The sequence below is a fragment of the Haemaphysalis longicornis genome, unplaced genomic scaffold (genome assembly GCF_048455015.1).
Source record: "Haemaphysalis longicornis isolate Haplotype H1 unplaced genomic scaffold, Haemaphysalis longicornis Haplotype H1 scaffold_1, whole genome shotgun sequence".
NCBI lineage: Eukaryota > Metazoa > Arthropoda > Arachnida > Ixodida > Ixodidae > Haemaphysalis > Haemaphysalis longicornis.
Window position 1 is genome coordinate 380,168,031 of NW_027526203.1, and position 19,124 is coordinate 380,187,154.

General features: G+C 49.5%; 1 long non-coding RNA gene across 1 annotated transcript in view; it reads left to right on the forward strand.

Annotated features, from left to right (window-relative positions):
- The first annotated feature begins 10,696 nt into the window (after positions 1–10,696).
- The window catches only part of LOC144155185 (uncharacterized), a 28,131-nt gene continuing 19,703 nt past the window's right edge, over positions 10,697–19,124 (forward strand). The window contains exon 1 of the long non-coding RNA XR_013319521.1: positions 10,697–11,278. This is a non-coding gene — a long non-coding RNA (uncharacterized LOC144155185). The remainder of the gene's footprint in view (positions 11,279–19,124) is intronic.

The following is a 19,124-nucleotide window of genomic DNA, read 5'->3' on the forward strand; positions in this document are numbered from 1 at the left end:
GGGGGGGGGGGGGGGGCGTATCAACTCGTTTACTTAATTCTGCATCTCACCGTAAGTGCCGGGCTTGTACCTAAATTGATTGATTGAGTGTGAGGTTTAACGCGCCGACGCTACACAGGTGATGGGCCTCGCCGTAGTGGAGAACTCCGAATTAATTTTGACCACCTGGGAATCTTTAACGTGCGCACAAATCTCGAACACACGGGAGTTTTCAATTTTCGCCTCCACCATAAAAACGGCCACCACGTGTACCCAAATTCGAACGGAATATCGCGACGCAGGGCCGTGGTAACCATACCGCGCACTCTGTGTCTAGGAACAGCCTGCTCGTAACCTCTCCGCTGGCTGACCAACAGCCGTCCGCTGTTCCGCTCACTGCCTTCCGCCTGCAACTAGACCATGTTCGCCACGCGCGCCGATGCCGCCTCGCATCGAACAATACGCTTGGCTATCTCTACGGAGCCCCCTATCAACCATGGCCCACCAAAATTTGTATCAACAAAACTCTTGCCAATGCTGCACTTGCCACTCACAACACATGTCTTATCCCTGATAAATCACCACCCCCACGCTGTCCGCACGGTTCAGCGAACTCTCAACCCTTACCTACACGATTTAATTTGTCATTGCACCTAATTCGCAGACTATCGACGTATCTTCACAAATGGTTCTTCACCTGATGCCACCCCATGCTATGACCGCCATTTCCTGCCCCCTCTAGGGACTTATTCCCTTGCGAGCGGTCTGCAGCGAGTAGTGTAAGCCGAATCCTACACCCAGCTGGATATCTTCAACTCGTTATCCTGCTTTGGATGCATCGTTTAAGACCCCTGAAAGGTTCCCCTGTTACTCCTATTTACCCCTCGGGCCAACCTGCCTGTCCTTTGCCAATAACGAACTTACTACCACCAGGATTTTACATTCCTGCGAGTGCAAATGCTCACACATGGTACATATCCACAGAGTAGCCCGTGCCCCGTCGAGGTGTATTGGTCAACGATTACCCCCGTGTTTAATCTTTGCAAGCGAGTCCCAAAACTCGCACAGTGTTACTCATTCCCACAGAGCAGCACATACACCCGCAGCGATGTACTGACCAACTCTTTCCCCAGGATTTTCCTTTTCGTGCCAGTCCTAAAACTTGCTCAATGTGGCCAACATGCGCTCGCTGACGCTGGAGCCAGGGAACAATGCTATCGACTATGCGGATATCTTTGATGTATGTTAACATTCACAGCCTACTTCACCCCTGGAAAATCCAAAACAGACATCGACACATTTCATGCGTGGCTGATACAAGAACGAGACTTACCAGGGGATATTTATTTTATTTATTTATACATACTGCAGCCCCCAATTTGGGGCTATGGCAGGAGTGAGCATTCACGGAACAAAAAATAGCAATTAAACAGATCAACAGAGCAATAAAACAAAAGAACAGTTAGCGCAAATCAGCAAGGGCAAGTAAAAAATTTTCCAACGGAAGGGAGCGAGTATCACCGGACAATCCATTCTAGAGTTCGGCAGTGAAAGGAAAAAAAAAACTAAATTTGAATGCGTTGGTTCGACAATAGTAAGCCTTGATATTAAGGTGGTGATTACTTCTAGTTATGGACGGCGAAGCAAATGAGATGTAGGTATTGTCAGACATGCGATATACTCAGTTAATAAAACAGTAAAGCAATTTCATAGAATCCTTTAGTCGGCGCATGCGTAGTGTGGTGAGTTCAAGAGAAGACAGGACAAGGGAAGGTGAAAAGTAGCGATCATAGCGATTACAAATAAATCTGATAGCTTTTTTTTGAATGGCCTCAATTCTATCGATTTATCCCTGCTTGTTTGGGTTCCATACGGGGCATGCGTAGTCAAGTACAGGACGAATCAGTGTTTTATACATTAGTAATTTAGTGCTTTTTGGGGATTGGGACAGTGTTCGTCTTAAATAACCTATTTTTTAAGTGCGAATGCACTTTATAAGCGACCCTGAATCCGCCGTCCGCATTGCTCCTCCTCCTCTCCCCTAGCAACGGCGCGAGGAGCGGAGAGGAGCGTCCGTAGCAACGGCGCAGCGACGTCACACACCACGTGACTGCGCGCGCTCCGCCTCCCGCGCCGTGGCTGCGCGCGCCCGCGCCGGCTCCCGCACCGCTCCTCGCGCCGTGACGTCACACTCCCACGTGACAGCGCGCTGGCGCCTTTGCGTCTGCTCCCCCTCTCCTCGCGCCGTGACGTCACATGCTCTGCAGCTGGCGCGCCTCTCCCCCCGTTAGGTTTGCACTCACCCTCGGCGCGCGCCTCTCCCCTCGCCTGACAGCTCCCCCTCGCCGGTACTGCGCCTCTCAAGGCGATGGCAGAATTACTACGCCGTGTACTCTCGGCGCAAGAAATGCATTCGCACTTCCTCACGATTCCCTTCGGGGAGGTGGGGGCAATTTTTTTTTAAGATTTTGTGCCGATAAAGTTAATATGCTGAGTCCAAGATAGATTGCTGGAAAGAACAACACCAAGCTATTTGTATTCTGTTACTTTTTTTAAGGTGGATCCGTTAAACGAGTACGTGAAGCAAGAAGGGGACTTACTATTCGTGAAAGACATAAGCACGTATTTGTTAAAATTGATACTCATTTGCCAGGTAGCACACCAATCACAAAATTTAGTAAATTAGTCAATTAGACGATGATGAGCTTCAGGAGAGTCAATGGGTTCATACAAAACACAATCATCCGCGTACAGACGAATTTTAGAGGTGACGTTATTAGGCAAATCGTTTATGTACAGTAGAAACAGTAACGGGCCAAGTGCAGAACCTTGTTGAACGCCTGAACTAACACTAACAATTTCAGAGTCAGTTGAGTTATAACAAACGTATCGCGAGCGCTCAGAAAGAAAATTAGAAATCCAAGGAACTAGTTGCGGGTTGTTTAATATGATGTTTAATTTACATAGTAGTTTAGAGTGAAGTACAGTGTCGAACGCTTTCGAAAAGTCAATGAATAGTGCGTCAACCTGATTACCAATGTCCATGTTACTGGTAATGTCGTGCACGAATTCGGTTAACTGCGTAACAGTACTATAACTTCGTCTGAATCCATGTTGGAAGTTAGACAACAGATTGTTAGATTCGAGAAATGCAATAATATGTTTGTAGTATATAATATGCTCTAATATCTTGCAGGAATGAGGGGTAAGAGAGATGGGCCTGATGTCGTTGCGTAATACGACGAGGAGGACTGGTTTCAGAGTTGTCTTGGGAAACGTTTTACGCACATGCTGAAAATACCCCACTCATCCAACCACACTGTAGAGACAGTGTTTGTATTTGGTATATGATACTATTGCTCTAAAGCAATAAAGCATCATACCCCCATCAGAAGGTGTATTGCCTTTGCTACAGCTTCGATGGACATTTACTTTCGCTGGAACTGGATCATTTGCCATCTAGACCCTGTGAAAGTGGATGTCCATCGATAAATTCGATATCCATCGAATTTTTTCTCGAAGGCAATACACGCTCACTGCAGTTCCTGTACCTATATTGCAGGCCAGTACTTGCAACCCAGCTGTTTCAAATTTACTCTTCTGGTACGGTCGTTATATATACACGTGTGAGATAATTAACTGTGAGGGCGGGCGCTATGGTTTTCAAAAGCTACCCATGCTGGTATCTTCGAACTGGTCGTGATACGATCAGCTTACCTCCAACGCGAAATTGACGTGATCTCTCCTTTTGGTGAGAACTATACGTTTCAGAACAAAAATGAAATTTCTGGACAGAGGGTACTACATGTAGCTCTCGGTAAGCTTAATCCTGTGTTTCTCAAGGAACTTGGATGTTAGGAAGCTACTAATACGTATGCCCAGGTCTACAAGATCTCTAACAAACCCTATCGAAAATCCACAGGAGTGCGTTTATAGTGTGGTGTATGTGTGTGCGTGTATGTGTGCGCGTGCGTGCGTGCGTGCGTGCGTGTGTGTGTGCTGCGTTTCTCAAGGAATGTGGATGTTAGGGCGCTACTAATACGTATGCCCAGGTCTACAAGATATCTAACAAACTCTATCGAAAATCCACAGGAGTGCTTTATAATGTGTGTGTGTGTGTGTGTGTGTGTGCATGTGTATGCGTGTGTGTGTGTGCGTGTGTGTGTGTGCGTGTGTGTGCCTGTATGCGTGAGTGTGTGTGTGCGTGTGTGTTTGTGTGCGGGCGTGCAGGCGTGTGTGTGTGCCCATGTGCGTGTGTGCGTGCGGGTGGACGTGCGTGCGTGTGTGTGTGTGTGTGCGTGCGTGCGTCTGTGCGTGTGTGCGTGTGTGTGCGCGCATGCGTGCGTGCGGGCGTGCGGGCGTGTGTGTGTGTGTGCGTGCGGGCGTGCGGGCGTGTGTGTGTGTGCGTGTGCGGGCGTGCGGGCGTGCGGGCTTGCGTGCGTGTGTGTTTGTGTATGTGCGGGCGTGCGGGCGTGCGGGCGTGCGTACGGGTGTGTGTGTGTGTGTGTGTGTGTGTGTGTGTGTGTGTGTGTGTGTGTGTGTGTGTGTGTGTGTGTGTGTGTGTGTGTGTGTGTGTGTGTGTGTGTGTGTGTGTGTGTGTGTCAGAAAATTACAATTAAGTGACTTCGAATTATCGAGCCGACTGTAATGTGTATCAGAGGGAAATCTGTCGCTCTTAAATGACATCTTTCCGTTTTCACATTTTTTTCCTTTTTTTTCCTTTTTGTTTTCTTCTCTCATCTAGCGTAGCAAGCCAGCGCGACGGCTCGGCTAACATCGCTGGTTTTCATTAAAGTTATGCTCTCTCAGTCTGTCGCGGCAGTTGAAAGCTTTCCTCTGACACTTGGCCTGGCTTACAACTTGCCTGTTTGTGCCTCCTGACGACAGCGAAAACAAATTGGGCAAGATTGTTTTCCTTGTTTAGGTTGCAAGAAGCTTTTAAAAATTTTACACACAAGATTTTTCGGTGTTTTACTTTTTATGATATTAAATTAACTTTACTACTTTTTATGAAAATAGTTAGTTTTTATTTTTGAGCTTGTTGGCGAGCCATGCCAAGTAAATGTGGAAACCTTCTCCGCGGTGCACATGGAGGAAAGAAAAGGCACTACACGACGGCGCAGTCATTGAAGCTGGCTCTTGCAGACACCATCGCCCTATTTTCCTCTAGTATATATTAGTACCACACTCTATTATAATAACACTCGACTGCCTATGGGGGGCGTTAGCTGTTCGGTGGCCGCCCACGTTTCCATTGGCTCCGCCGTGGGCCAGTGGTCAGGTCGCCACTGTAGAACAACGGCGTGAAGCATGTTAGTAGTCTGAATCTGCAGGGAGTGTATTTCCTGGGCTATAGAAGAACGAAGAACGACAACAGCCGAAGGCTATTGTCGGTAGTAGCTACTGTGCCGACCAGCAGTTGGAGGAGGGTCTCCATGAGCATCGGTAAAATGGTCGTCGCTATCCTCGCCTTGCATCACGACCTACTCAGTTATCTTCTAACGACCCTTAGGAAACTAAAAGTGTGTGTTGTGTTCTCTGCTTCTAAGGGATGCTTTATCAAAGCAGACTCCCCATAAACTGTTGTGGCTCCACGCATAGCGGTGGGCAACTTTGACACTTGCTGCCGCTAATCACAAAGCAGATGACAAGGCTCGTCGTTTGCGACGAGATGGAAAATAACCTGAGAGATCTTGCAGCGAGCTTCCACGTTACAGCTGTTTTGACATGTCAGAAGATATTGACGACCCCAGGAGGACTCCATTTATATATTGTAAACTATTAAGATTTGGAATTTAGTAAGACTTTTAGATGCGACTGCATCTCATTCACTCGCTTTGTCCCTCCATACGGCGTTGTCCGCACCTCCCCCTACACTATAAAAAAAATAATAGTTAGCGGCGCCCGGTTTCGATCCCACGACCGTGTGGGCGGAACGCGAGGTACATGGTGCTCTTCCCACTGCGCCACAAAACCGAGACAGAATCAAATGCTACGAACGCGCTTTATATCCTCGACTCATTCAAACTACGTCAAGATGCTACTGATACAACGCATGATGGGGCAATGATTAACACTTGCAATAAAAGAAAAGAAGCTCCCACTTACAGCAACAATGATGGAGTAAAGGTCGTTGCGACAGCGAAGCCCCAAGCGTACCGCTTAGAGAGATTGACCAAGATTGGCCAATAAAACATAATAATAATCATAAAACATAATAATCATACGCGTTCCCGACACGTTTCACGCGATTTCAGAATCAATCCAACGGAAACACCAAGTGAACCCCACGATGCGTCGCATCTACACAGGGTTCCCCTCGCGGGGAGGTGGGCGCAATTTTTTATACATTCAATGGATATTTTCGCTACCAGTGATAAATTCGTTATTTCAATGATCCCCAGCAAAATCGATAAATTTGCGAAAAATCAGAGTTCGCCCCCAAATCAAGATTTTAGGTATCGATGAGGGAAAAATCCGGAGGTTTGTTTCTAGGAGTTTGCGTGGGTAACTGGTCTTGCACATTCCTTCCAAGTAACGAAATTGGTTCTAGTCGGTTTGCGATCTTCCGTATCTTGTTACAAAATTAGCATTTTTAAAATGGCTGTAAAGAAACACTTTTATTTATATTCCCGTGGCTGCGAGCTCCAGGCCTGCAAATAATATGCACGTACGTAGATTATGCACGCACAGCCATTATGCAGTCAGAACTCGATCTAACGAAACCCGATCTTACGAATTTCCTGATCTAACGAGCAAACTCAGATTCCCGTGAGGTGTCTATACGGCTGAGTGCTTTTGTGAACTCGAACGATCGAAGTACATTTAGCCCCATTTCCGATTTAACGAAGTGTGCCAAGGAATAGACACTTAAAAAAGGAGCAACTTCGAATGTGTTTCGTCAGAACGCCACAAGTTTGTTGCGCCAAGTCAAAAAAGAAAGAGAACAGACATCAGGTTTCGTTTTCACGCAGCTCTGCGGAACTCTGCAGCCCCGTGGGCGCAAACGCTGCCGAAAAAACAAAGAGAGCACCGCCCAAACAGTATCGCAGCCATACTTCTCCTTTATGAATCAGTATGGTTGGTTTTTTTTTGTTCACTGTGATATCTACGACAAAACACCAGTGCACCCTGGACTCCCTGCTCTTGCTTCGCAAACAAGCGCGATGCATTATGTTTTTCGTTTAAAGTCCAGAAGGAGCAGGAGAAGAGTGAAGTAGCGATAACAAAATTTAAGGGGGTCTGACACCGAAACACCCCTCCTGGCTACCCCCTGCTCAAGACCACCCCGCACGAGAAGTTAAAGGAACCCCCGCTTACGTGGTTCAAGAATACGAGAGCCAAGAACGTGTTACCACAACGAAAAGCGCTGAGTTTCGCGCGTCTGCTGGGGTGCGACAACTTGAGGGCAAACCCCGGCTGGATTATTATTTTCACCGCGGACTTTCACCGCATTGCTAAATTATTAGAAGGCGAGCGCCGCGGCCACCGCAATTACGAGAGTTGTTGGGATGCGCTTCCCTTCTGACATCGAATTTATGGAGTCAACTGCTTGTCAAGTTACAGCCCCTTTTTTACGAAGTTCTCGACTTAACGATATAATTTGCGGTTCCCGGTGATTTCACTAGGTCGCGTTCTAACTGTACTCGTAAGTATCTTTATTGTTTGCTAATTATTATTATGTCATTTTCGCCGACGCGTATATCTGGCGTAGCAAGCTAGGCGCCCTGTTGCTAGGCTAACATCGCTAATCTCATGAAAGAGCGTTCTTCCATTCCGCTCTGCTGAAGTTTCCCCGGCCTCCTGTTGCATCACCCGAGCCGGTACAGCTGCGGAACAGCTGCTTACGAGTGCGCGGCAGTGCGGCCGGGCAGAAACATGTTCCAGGAGCAATAGTACCTCGAAAAATCTAAAAAGTTGCCAGGCCTCTTTATCATTCTGGGCAATATAGCTGTGCAATACTGGGACGGCTCAAGTGTGCATGTAAAATTTACTGGGTATGATTTCTGCACAGAGCGCCAAGTTCAAACGATGATCTCAGAACAAACCGGAATGAATGGATTAAACTTCTTTTGCAACCAGCTGGCGGCGAGAACCTCAGTCCGATTCCTTCGATGCACAGCAGCGCGTAGCTGGCCTGGGTGGTGAGGGTCAGCTTCCCAGCGCTGTGGTCGGCCAACCAGTCATAACAAGACTAAGGGGGAAAGGGCACGGTAGGTGGGACGCGAGACCCTGGTCAGTCCCTTATCATACGGGCGGTGTAAGGGAAAGAAAAATACAGTGGAATCTCGTTAAACCGTACCCGGATAAGCCGGAGCTTCTTTTTATACGTAGTTAAGCCTAATCCCCGACTCGGTTTCCTTTTAACGTAATGCATTCGGATAAACCGTAGTGCCGGTTAGTGCGTACTTTCTTCCCGTCCCCGTCAGGTACGGTTCAACGAGATTTCACTGTATTGCAAAATGGTCGTGATGGAAAATGATTGTGCGTACCAGTGTCTCCTGCAATCGCGTAGTGTGCCGTGCTTATTTCTGCTGTTTGTTGCCGCTCGCCGGACTGCAGCCTGATTTGCCTGTATGGTCGTCTAGCCTTCTGAGCTTAGGTACTCACTGATGCTCATACGTCTCAGCGCACTTTATCATCTTTGTGCTCGGCGCTCAAGCGGCGTGTATACGGAGCCCGCTCGCAAGCCCGCTCAGTAAATTTTAACGCCACCACTTCGCGGCAAATGCAGGAATCTACGATGGCCGCTACAATCCTGACGCTCGAGGTTGAACTCCGCCCTTACCACGTCGCAGTGAACGAGTCAGCTGCATGCATGAGTGTCGAACACGGACGGAAGAGTAGAAGAGTAGGGGCTTTTCCGCCGCCAAGCATGTGAATCTCCACGCCGGTACGCATTGACGAATCTTGAGCTAATCAACATGGTCATTATTTTCAGCGTGAACTCATCGCCCGTAGAGGTCTGACAAAAAAAATTAAAGGCATGTCCTTCATCACATCACCTATAAGAGCCGCACGGGTTCGCATCACCTGGCGTCAAATGTATGTGTGTGTCGTCGGGAAACTTACCTATCTTACCTTAAACTTACCTATCACGTTGCTCGTTCAGCCTATGACGGAGCCTAAAGCGTGTGTAGGCCACTTTCCAGATCAGAGTCCTCGAAGGCACTCCGTCCATTTTCCCACGTACCGACTGCAGCGGCGCTGAACCCAAGGGCATGAGCGTACGTCTCGATCACCTCTATTCCTGGCACCAACGTGAACTTCCCTTCGGGCCGCCTCTATCCGAAAACTCTCTCGTGCTTCCTCTGGATGTGAATTGCATTGGCAAACGTCTGCCTACTCGGCGTTTCTCACGGGGATGGTAAACAGCACCTTGTATGAAGCCTGCAATGTTGAATAGACTATTGAACATGTTTTGCGCCCGCGTGTCTCTCGCTCAGCCGCCCTCCCCCCTTCCCGACTACAGCGCCAATAGATGCGATGAGCTGACCGGATAATCGCCTGCTCAACGATGTGAAAATCCTCAGACCAATGCGTAAAGACTCTCTCGTGGCCCTTGGGCGGACACGTAGCATTTCTGTTCGCTTCCCGCTTATTCGGGTTCGACGAAACCTGGTAGCTTTTATCTGGTTCTCTTTTCCTTTACGTGTACAGCAAGAAAGAATCGAGAAAACTGCTGACCATTGCATCAATTCGGAGAATTGATCAAATTATCTCAATTATAGATATCTAACGTCATGGTGTGAAGAAATGATCAAGACGCAAGCGCCCAAACGTGCTAATAAGTTCGAGCTCAGTGAAAGGATACCGCTTCAGGGACTGCATGTTAAGTTTTTTTTTGAGTGCGAGAACGGGACCTTTGGGTCAAAAACGGGTAAGTGCAAACGTACAAGTGTACTGCGTCTCTTTGAGACACATGAGGTGGGAGCGGTTGTGACGACTTCGGCGACGTCGGTGAAGTACGGATGCGTGTGCCTCCAAAATGCCTAACTCGGTTATCAGCGCAAGCTTCCTCCACTTTAAAAGGTTTACGCAAGCCATGCCGTGAAGGGATGTTGTTACATCGCACGCTTGATGCGAGCTGAACTTGAAGGAAGGAAAACAGATCCCGGCAGATATGATTGCAGATGCTTATTTCGAATGAACGACAGCCAAGACCTGTTTATCGCGGCGCTCGCCTGTTGTTCAGCGCGACGTATGCAAAGCTCTTCAGCAGTCGTTCAGTTCCTACGGTGGTCCTTAATCAATTACGCTGCTCACCTGCGCATACCCACAATATAGATCGTCTCCATTGTGTACTTCGGGTGAGAGCAGCTTGTCCGTGAACAAGCTGCTCTCATGGACTGAACGCGAGAAGATTCAGCGAAGAACCGATACTGGCGACGAGACACCGGTAACCGCTGAGCGCATTGCCGAAGACATGGCGCCGTCACGACCGGGACTGCGCGAAATGCTATCTTTTTTTCGGTGAGAGAACAGACATACAACGATGCCAGGTTCGTATGGGACAAACTCTTCCCGAAATTGAGCTCGCAGCAGCTGGTCGCTGTAAAATTAAGCCCACTCTTGCGAAGGTTGCGGTATTTTCCGCTGGTACCGGCGTGGAAGGCACGTAGTGAGGATGTCTGCGTCGCTGCGCAGACCTGATGTCATAGTCACTGCTGAAGCGCCGACAGTGAAGGGGAAGGGAAAATATGTGGACTTGGGGGCCAAGCAGTGCAAAAGAGGATCTTCAGTGTACGCTGTCATTGTCGTCGCTGCGGCTGGGCCTCAGCTGTTTGTTTAGCAGGGACCTTCATGCCTGGCCACGATTGCATGCGTGCAATTAACGCAGCAAACGCACCTCATGCCGAAAGCTAGAACGCAACAATTGAGAGTTGGCAATGTCTCTTCCCGCTGCCATCAACCTAGCACGATGGCGGCCGATAAGATTAAACACTGAGGGCGGCCCCAAAACTCATTGTCGACGATTACCGGCTCCGCGCGGGGCTCTCTTGCAGCTCCTCGCCTGCAGCGCGCTGCCCGCCTTGCGGTTTCATTGACCGCCAGGGAGGCGCCAGGTGGAGTCGTCGTCGTCGTGCAGGTGCGCGGCCGCACGCTGCAGCTTGGAGCGCTCCCTCGCGCAAGGGCCTTGGAAGCGGCGCGAATTGCAACACCGCCCCACGCCGCCGCTGCGACGATGTCCTACCTCCACTACGGCCGCAGCGCTGCCGCCTGAACGAACCGGCCGACACCGCAAACCAAGCGCGTTCGGAGGCCGTGCACCGGCGCCCACCAGGCTGACCAGACCACAGTGAGTATAAACTTTATTGTGGGCCTGTATACAAGAAAACACCTGCCGTTGTACGATGAGTACAACCGCGCACGTGGCTTGGCGCCGGTCGAAAGTTCATGCTAGTGACTGGCGCTGTCGTGATCTTTGGCCGAAGGCGCTGTTCAGTGCTGTTTAGTAAACGTGCCTGTCCTCGCCCGGACGCTTGTCAAGAAAATACGGGAGGGTGTCTCCTCGAGCTCCCTTCTATTTGGTGACACCGACTCTCGCACGATGAGCTCGACCGTTGCGGCACAAAGTTTCCGTTGACCCGCGTGCGGGCGAGCTGTTTTCGTTTTTCAGTTCAAACGTAAACCAATCGGAAATAATAGTGACAGCGGTATGTGCACAGTGTGTACAGGTCACGCAAGTAGCAGCTCTTAGAAATGCGAAGGAGAGCATTGAACTTTCACGCACTACTGCATAAGAATGCTTCATTTGCGGAGCAGATTTCGCCAGAGGTGGGCATTGTCATTTGCGAGAGAATTGCGGGCTATGACTAAGCGCGGCTGCGAGTGACGACTGGAGCTACCGAGGTGACAGGACTGTCGACAATCACAGCATTGTACAAAGGTTGCGCTACATGGCATTGCACTGTCCTATTTCATGTTTTTCTTGTGGCTGCTGCATATTGCTGACAGTATAACAACACTCAAAATTCACGTCTCCATAGCAGGTACTGCGCTTTTGAAATATCGAATTGAAATATCTATATTCTTTTCGTCGGCAGAAACAAGCTCCGAGGGCAGGAAACGCTAAAGCCCCTCCATACTGCTCTCATCCGCTCTGTCCGTGATGGAGGGGCTTTAGGAAACGCGAAGTAGAACCAAAAATACCAAATGCCGACTAAAGGGCAGGCAATCTAAACGATTCGCGAGCAGCAGCGCGATCTTCAATTCATTTTTTTGTGTGTGTGTATGCGTGTGCTTTGGCCATTCTACATGACCTTGTTGGTTACATCTACTTAGAGACAGTTTCAGACCAATTATTTCAAGGAGTTGGGAGGGGGGGGGGCGTATATTGCATGTGTTTGAAGTCTCAAGGGTGCTAGTTTACAAAGCGTTCGATCAGAAAGTTCTTAGATGCGTCCCTGTATATATCTACTGGGGCAGTGGGCTACCAACAGCATTCTACGAAAACGGTGAGCAGTATATAAGGGCCGGGTACGCGATAATTCATCGAACACCGTTTCGTCGAACGCCGAATTATTGAAGGCATGTCTTTTCATCGAAGCCGATTCATCGAACGCCGTTTCGTCGAAGTGACGTCGCCTGTTTCATCGAATGCTGCTCGGAAGCGTCGAAAGCAATTAGTATTGCTGCTATTTCATCATCAAGGAATACCTGAAGTTCGAAATTGCGAAATCCTTTGTACTTTTATTGTCGCATAGGAAAACCGCGTCTTTTTCGAGCACAAGTCTTCGTGCGGCCCACTTAAGCGGTGAATATCGGCAATGTGCAACACAACGAACGCGCTTCGGGTGGTGCTGGGTTTTGTGTTATCTTTACAGAAGTTTGCTCTCTATTAACCTTTATTTCTTTTTCTGAAACCGTGTTTCTTCGGAGCTTTTGACAGCACGAATTGCTAGAAGGCACACATTTTTGTACGTACGCACTGAAAATTCGTCAATGGACTGGCAGAAATCTAAAAGACGTCCATTTTTCAAGGAATGAATGAGCTGTGTAGAGAGAGAGATAATTGTCTTTAATGATACGGGTGAGGTTAGCCCGGCCAAGGCGCCTAGATTTCTACACCAGGTGTATGAAAAAATAAAATCGATGAAGAGATGATGATGATGACTGTGATGAAGCTGATGCGCTCATTTATAGAGGCTGTTTAAAGAGTCTGACCAAGTCCTGCACTTCGCAGGAAAGACAATAGAGCTTTTGTCGCGCGAGATGCTCGTTTAGAGTTAGACCAAGGGCCCAACACGTCACTTAGAGTTAGTCCTCTAGAAAGCGGAAGACCCAAGGACACTATAAGGGGCGTCCTAACTTCTTTATACCGCGTACATCCACATAATACGTGGTTCAAGTCCTCGCGCACGTGACAAAGAGGGCAGGAGGTGGAAGCGGCCTGTTTCATCTCGAAACGAAAATAACTTGTGTAAGCGACATTTAGCCGCACGCGGTGAAGAACCACTCCGTCATGCTTGGACAGTCCGTCAGGCATCCTAAAAGTCCCGTGCGTGTCTATGGTACAATGGCATGCATAAAAGCGTACAAGAATGCAGTGACTGATTTAGTTGGTCTGCAATCACGCTCAAAAATCCTTTTACTGGCATGTTTTGCCGATGGTTAGAGACGCGTTTGAGGGCCTCTTCTTTGTCCAGTACAGCCGATATCCGCTTTGGCGGCTGCTGGGTTCGCAGGAGTGCTTCCAACCGGCTGCTGTAACTTTTAAATGCATAGCATTTTAGTAACTCACAATGTCACGCGGCGTTGGCGTGCGCTGTCGTAGTCCGCATGCGCGCCTTGTCGTAGTCCGCATGCGCGCCCTGTCGTAGTCCGCATGCGCGCCCTGTCGTAGTCCGCAGGCGCGCCTTGTCGTAGTCCGCAGCCAGGAAGAAATAACAGTTTCCGGCGCCCGGTTTCGAACCCATGACGCCGCGGGCGGAACGCAAGGTGCCCGGCGCACAACCGACCGAGCCACGAAACCGACACAGATTTCGATGCACCGAACGCGCCTTATATCCTTCACTCATTTCTCGTTTGTTTCGAAAGCGCCACAAGTTGTCCCGCGCTTCCAAAAGATGGCGACACGGGTCCCGCGATCAAGAGATACGACTTGCCGGCGCACCCCCTCGGAAATGCTGTGCATTTGATCGTGCCCCTCGCGAGGGGGATGTCTTTTCCACTGTGAGCTGTCCTGTAAATAAATAAATAAATAAATAAATAAATAAACGAACCAAAGAACAAACGACAAACAAATGAATAAATACATGAATAAATACGTCGGTTAAATAGTAAACTGAACGAATCTTTACGATACAGGGATGAGTGAGGCAAGCTCCAAATACAGGGGAAAAGCGCATGGCATTTGAGCGTCTGCGGGGACGCGGAGGGCGTTCATGCACTGTGTAGGCCTCGGCTAGTGAATGCTACGATTCCAAGCCGTCCTGGGAGGCATATCTTATGCATTTACCAGGCTTCTGAGGATAGCTGGTAGGGCGTGTGTTTTTTCACTACTGTTGCATGCAGCTGAGGAACCGCGCCAAGAGCCGGGACGTGCGGTTCCGACAGCTTTCGAAAGCCTAGTGTGCCAGCTTTCTACCGCTTAATGTCCTTTTTCATTTAAAGACTGAACGGATAGAAGGTAGGGGGAAATCAAAGTGGTGCTTGGATCAGCAGTCCACCAGGCAGCCGGCGCGGCTTTCCCACGGCGTAATTCTTCTCGACAAAGCATACCAGCTCGAAGGCAACTGATGGGAACTCATCCTTCAATTCGTCGAACCTCTGCGAGCTTACAAATTATCGTTACTTCCACAAATTATTTGCAGTGCGATCTTCTGGGCGCAATTGAAAGCATTTTGAGAGAAATAGATGCTCAAATGCAAAAATAAACAATAAAAAATTGGCGCAGCTTGCACTAGTGGTTCAAGGCTGGAGAAACAGCAGAGCTGGTGGCCCCTCTCGATTGATCGGAGACCCGACTGTTGTATCTCACATGGATTTCCGAACTTGCCGATGAAAGTTCTACATGACTGGCAGGCCCGCATCGTTTTAAAAAGTCCGCAGGCTTTCACAGATCTCCCAAAGTGGACCGCGACACGCTAGAACCTGCGGCAACCGGCTTCGCGAACTCGGCGTCTGTGCTTCCCAGTTCAGGCGCAAACGCACGTGAACTGGCGAGGAGAACAGCACGCGAGAGATCACGCCACGGACGCTGGGCAGAGTGTTCTCGAAGGTCGAACTGGCCGACGCCGGTCGCTCCTCACGAGGCACACGCTCACAGGCGCTCAGTATTTTTTCTTGGTATTTTTTGCGAACTCCTCACGTGGTGCAAGCCCAGGTGCAAGCATGGCAGACGCCTGGCGCTCCTCACGAGGCACACGCTCACGTGCGCTCGGCTGGGCTAAGTTTTCTGGTGACGCTCCACGGCGGAACTAAAAGCTTAACCAGCTGTGCTGTTAAAGGTACCCTAAATAGGCTTCCGAAGGTCGCTATTTCAATCGCGCAATCGCTAGAGTACCCCCTCCTGGCAACGTATACCAAATATTACACCTCTGCGTGAAGCAGGGGCCACACAAACACGAAAAAAAAAAGATTTTTTTCTTTACTTGTTTACGTAATGATCCTCGTCGCCATAGTGCCGCCAAGGAGTGCCGCGCTCTGACGTGCGGCAGAATGCTCTGACGCATACGCTATGACGCACGAAGCACTGAACAGTACGGCGCCGCTATTGGTGGTCCCCTTTAAATGATGTAGCCAATAAGCGTTCCCGGCTCTGGTGGAAACGCGGGTGCATGTTTCAACGAGCGGCGCTTCTGCACCGACGGCACGGCGTATCATAGGGACGAATGTCGATCGTCACCATCCGCCACACGAGCTTAGCTGAGTTTGTACATAGAACGCGTCGTTTACAAGGTATGAATAACGCTGAAAAACGCGGAGAGTCTCTTCAGATGGAAACACCGCTACACCCGCGACCGCGGCACTCATATACCTGCACGGTCGACGAGGGGCCCCCTCTAAGGTGTATGCACAATACGGCGTGCACCACTGCAGCTAAAACTTGTCACCGCCCGCCAAAGCGGGACTATTGCTGAAAATAAGTTTACAACTGCGTGAGAGGGGGTGATAGTGCAGTGAAAGATTGCGCTGATGAGCGTCGTCGGCGCGGCTTCGTAAAGCGGCGACTGTAAAACTGTGGCGATGCTAAGAATTTTCGGAGCGTCGGCCTCGCAGTGGCCGCGCCGCATGCGGAAACGCTAGCGTGTCGCTAGTCGTCGGTGTAATCTTCAATTACTGTCGTGACCGGGCATGTTGTCTTTGGTCCCCCTACCTGGCCTTCAAACGCTCGTACCCCCTATTATAAAACTGACGTGCCGACGCGGACGCGGCCGACGCTGGGAGCCCGGCCGCATCGAAGTTCGATGCGGGCCGGCCGCCGACTGGTCCTGCTCAGCAGTAGCGGCTGTAGTACAGCAGAGCATGGCGTCGACTGCTAGAAAAAAGCGTGATGTACCGCCGAGTGGAGCCAATGGCTGCGCGGACCTTGAAGCAAGGGCCTTGCCCTGTTTCTCTAGGGGGTCTTGCGCCTGGTCGGTGACGTCACAGCTTCCACAGTGCTTTGGAGACGCGATGAGAGGGTAAAAGCTCCAGGCCTTATTGCCGGCCCTTTTTTAAAGAACGATAATTCGGCTAATACTCAACGCTTTCAAACCTTTTTTTCTTTTGCAGCAGGACGCTCCTTGGAATCGAAACCGTTGGAACCCTCCTTAGGGCCCCTTTAAAAGCAGTCATCCTGAGGGTAGAAGCTTTGGAAAAAGCAACAATCTCATTTACTTTGGTCCATGCACGCCCCTGGCCCTGCTCCCTTGTATATTTGTTTCTTGCGCTTGCGCAGGAAACAATAATACTTTAACATATATACCCCAGAAAGTGGAGGGGAAAATAGCCCCGCTGGTAGCGTGGTGGTCATCGCACCAGACGCGTATTCCGGAGTTCGTGGTTCGGATCCCACCCGGAGGGCATTTTTTTTTCTCCACTTTCGTTGTGTCTTTCCAAATTTGTTATCTGTTTCAATGACCTACCACATTCTCCCCTTTGCTTTCCGAGGTTTTCTTGACTGCCAACCCTTATTTCTGTCTTATATTCAAAGAGCGCCTCATTTCCTTTTCTGATTCGCTACATGCATAGCGAGGGCCTCTGTTGTGGCAGTCTTGGTGCCATAGGGAGCTTAAGAGGGTTCAACGCTGGTCGACCACTCTCGACATGTCGTAGACACTCGAGTGACGGCCCGGGGGTTAAAAAGGTCCCCTTCACCCCGAGTAGTCCGAGTGGCACTGGCTACCACCCCCAAGCGCAGGAAACAAAAATACCTTAACATAGAGAGAGAGAAAAGCAAACGGAAAGGCCGAGAGGTTATCCAGGCTTAAAGTCCGGATTGCTACTCGACACTGGCGAAGGGGTGTGCATGAGATGAAAGAGAGGGCAGGCAAAAAAGAGGGGAAATGAGCAGGGCCGCATACACACTTGAGTCCCTTTGCGGGCATTATAGTCTTTCGGCTAAGCCTGTTTCCTTCATAAAATGCAAAAGGGCTTTTGTTGCCTTCTGCGAAGTCGATTGTAGGGGTCGGTGTCCTAGAATAGTCTCTAGTGTAAACGGTTGATTGTCCAATCGGTTGAGCTCGGCGGCCAAAACACGTCTTTCTGATGAATACTGCGGGCAACGACAAAGCACATGTTCGATTGTCTCTTCAACCTCGCAGGCGTCGCACTGGGCACTACTGGCCATTCCGATGAGGAAGGAGTAGGCTTTTGTGAAAGCCACTCCCAACCACAGTCTACAAAGTAAAGTAGACTGTGATCGAGACAGCCCACACGGAAAACGGCGCTGGAATATAGAGGGTCCTGGTTATGGATGCGCGGATGCACAAAGTCCGGTGTATTCCATCGAGTAATGGAGGTCCTGCCCGCAAACTGACGAAGCAGCCTAGCGGCATCAGTCTTTGGAAGCGGAAGCAAGATGGTCCTTTCACTGTCATGGCGTGTCCGGGCAGCTGCATCAGCCGAAACATTGCCGGTGATTCCACAGTGACTTGGCAGCCAATGAAATACAATTCTGTGGCCCTTTATGATAACCTGGTGAAATAATTCTCGAATTTCTGTCACTAGTTGGTGCAAAGGACCGTAGCGCAGGGCTGCTCGGAAGCTTTGCAGGGCGCCTTTGGAGTCGGTAAAAATAGACCATTTTTGGGGAGAAGCTTCCATAATGTATTGAAAAGCTTCACGGATGGCTGCAAGTTCAGTAGCCGTCGAGATCGTGATATGGCGACATGGAATCGAATTTTGGTTGATTCTGAGGGTATAACCACCGCACCTGCCGAGCTCGAGGCCGTAACAGAACCATGTGTGTATACATGCTTCCGGTCATTGTGCTGTTCGTGCAGTAACTGCATAGAAAACTGTCTGAGAGCCAGTGGTGGTAAGTCGGCCTTCTTTCCAATGTCCGGAACATGCAGACGAATGTTAGTCCTCTCATATCCCATTTCTGATTTGCATAGCGAGGGCCTCTGTTCTGGCAGTCTTGGTGCCAAAGGTAGCTTAAGAGGGTTCAACGCTGGTCGACCACTCTGGACATGTCGTAGACACTCGAGTCACGGCCCGGGGGTTAAAAAGAAGGTCCCCTTCACCCCGAGTAGTCCGAGTGGCGCTGGCTACCACCCCCAAGCACAGGAAACAAAAAATATCTCAACATAAATACCCTAGAAAGTGGAGGGGAAAATCGTCCCGCCGGTAGCGTAGTGGTCATCGCACCAGACCGGTATTCTGGAGCTCGTGGGTTCGGATCCCACCTGGCGGGCATTTTTTTTCTCCACTTTCTTTCTGTCTTTCCAAATTCTTTATCTGTTTCAATGACTGACCACATTCTCCCCTTTGCCAACCCTTATTTCTGTGTGTATATGTATATTCGTTCGTTTTTTTTTTTTTTTTTTTTTGGTGGCAAACAAGCAGTTTGATATCAAAGTATGGAGGGCATATAGACCTTTTACTGCATGCTTATTTCAGACCCCATGTCTCCCTATGAACCTCTATACACCGAGTCCCTTCAAAGTCAGCTACATTGGTATATGCTGATGCATTCCTGGGATCAAATTTCTGTG